The sequence below is a fragment of the Octopus bimaculoides genome, chromosome 3 (assembly GCF_001194135.2).
Source record: "Octopus bimaculoides isolate UCB-OBI-ISO-001 chromosome 3, ASM119413v2, whole genome shotgun sequence".
NCBI lineage: Eukaryota > Metazoa > Mollusca > Cephalopoda > Octopoda > Octopodidae > Octopus > Octopus bimaculoides.
This window is the reverse complement of record NC_068983.1, coordinates 115,315,632-115,317,540: the sequence shown is the minus strand read 5'-3', so window position 1 is coordinate 115,317,540 and position 1,909 is coordinate 115,315,632. Positions and strand designations below refer to the sequence as shown.

Sequence of the window (1,909 nt, the reverse complement as noted above, 5' to 3'; positions counted from 1 at the left end):
TTTTCTATCTCTATTTCATTCTGCCTTTTTTCTCTAGCCACGTGACTCTCATCTTTCAGTTTCTATTTCTAAACGACTGTCTTCCTATTATCATTCTTCTCGCTGTCTCCCCCTCTCGCTCCTTCTTCCTCTTATCATCACTCTACTCCCATATTTCTCTCTCGCCCTCCCCTCTCTCTCTTTCTCTCCCTCCATCTCTCCTCTTCTCTCTCATTTTGTTATAATCATCTTTTCACAACTTATTGTAAACAGGACAAATTATTTATGTCATTCATCTAAAAACAATTAATAGTTTTCTTTTACATTTTATTCCATTTGATCTTTCGCTTGTCTGGTTTGAAGAGAAATTAAGAAGAGGAGAAAGAAAGGAAATATATTAGTTATACTATACCACATACATATTCATGTGGAGGCGCAATGGTCCAGAGGTTAGGGTAGCGAATTCGCAGTCGTAGGATCGCGGTTTCGATACCCTAGACAGGGCATTGTGAGTGTTTATTGAGCGAAAATACGAGGCTCCGGCAGAGGGTGGTGGCGAACCCTGCTGTACTCTTTCACCACAACTTTCTCTCACTCTTGCTTCATCTTTCTGTTGTACGTGTATTTCAAAGGGCCAACCTTGTCACACTCTATGTCATGCTGACTCTCCCCGAGAACTACGTTAAGGGTACACGTGTCTGTGGAGTGCTCAGCCACTTGCACGTTAATTTCAGGCTGTTCCGTTGATCGGATTGACTGGAACCCTCGTCGTCGTAACCGACGGAGTGCCACGACATATTCATATATACATATATTTATATACATGTATATGCATATACACACACACACACACAATATATAAATATACACACATATACACACACATATATACTTATATATATATATTACATATATATATATGTAAAGATAACTCTCTATCTGTAGATATAAACAGGCAGATACATCCACAAACACACACACACACACACGCACTCGCGAATACATAGTGAAAAAGGAGAGAGAGGAGGAGAGAGAGGAGGAGAGAGAGGTAGGAATATAGGGGAGTGGAGAATTAGAGTTTACACATAGTAAACTCTTATAGAGATGTTGATTTGTTGATGTAACAGGAAATACATGAGAGACGAAGAAGCAAACAACGAGAACAACAAAAACAAGAAGAAAAAAACAGCAACAAAAGCTAAAGAACAAATTGTAAAGGAAAAAAGAAGAAAAGAAAAAAACTGTAGCTAAAACAAAAAAAAATAAAACAAGATAATTTGAGAGGAAACATTTTCGGATGGAAGAAATGAATACCTGGGAATATATATAACAGATAAACAAAAACATTATATTGTGAGGATATGTATTTTGTTTATATTTTGTTTTGTTTCCTTATAAGCAACAACAACAACAACAACAACAACAACAACAATAACAACAACAAAAACAACGACAACAACAACAATAACAACAACAACAACAACCGCATCAGTAGCAGCAGCAGCAGCATCAAGGAAATCCAGCAGTTTCTACATTGATGCTGAAGCTATATCAAACATTATTATATGACTTCAATGTTTAAACTGTATAAAAATATTAAGGAAACAGATAAAAACAAAACCGAAAAAGAAAACGGGACCATAAAAAATTCCAGTAAATTTTTAACAATTTAAGAAAAGGTAAATATAAATTCAGTATTTGTTTGTTGTTGTTTGCCAATGTGTGCCTGCGTGCGTGTGTGTGTGTGTGTGTGTATTTATGGAGAGGCTGTGTACGTGTGAATGTCTACGGGCAGTGTATACAAGAGAGTATGTGTGTGTGTATATATATATATATGTGTGTGTGTGTTTGTGTGTGTGTTTATATTCATATATGTATGTATATGTGTGAGTGTGTGTGTGTGTATGTATTATTTCTATTATATATATAT

The 1,909-nt window shown here is 35.8% G+C and overlaps 1 protein-coding gene across 1 annotated transcript in view; it reads left to right on the top strand.

Moving 5' to 3' along the window:
* The first annotated feature begins 300 nt into the window (after positions 1-300).
* LOC106877711 (growth hormone secretagogue receptor type 1) overlaps positions 301-1,909 on the top strand; it is a 190,450-nt gene continuing 188,841 nt past the window's right edge. The window contains exon 1 of the mRNA XM_052966453.1: positions 301-1,658. The gene's annotated coding sequence lies outside the window, so the exon portion shown is untranslated. The remainder of the gene's footprint in view (positions 1,659-1,909) is intronic.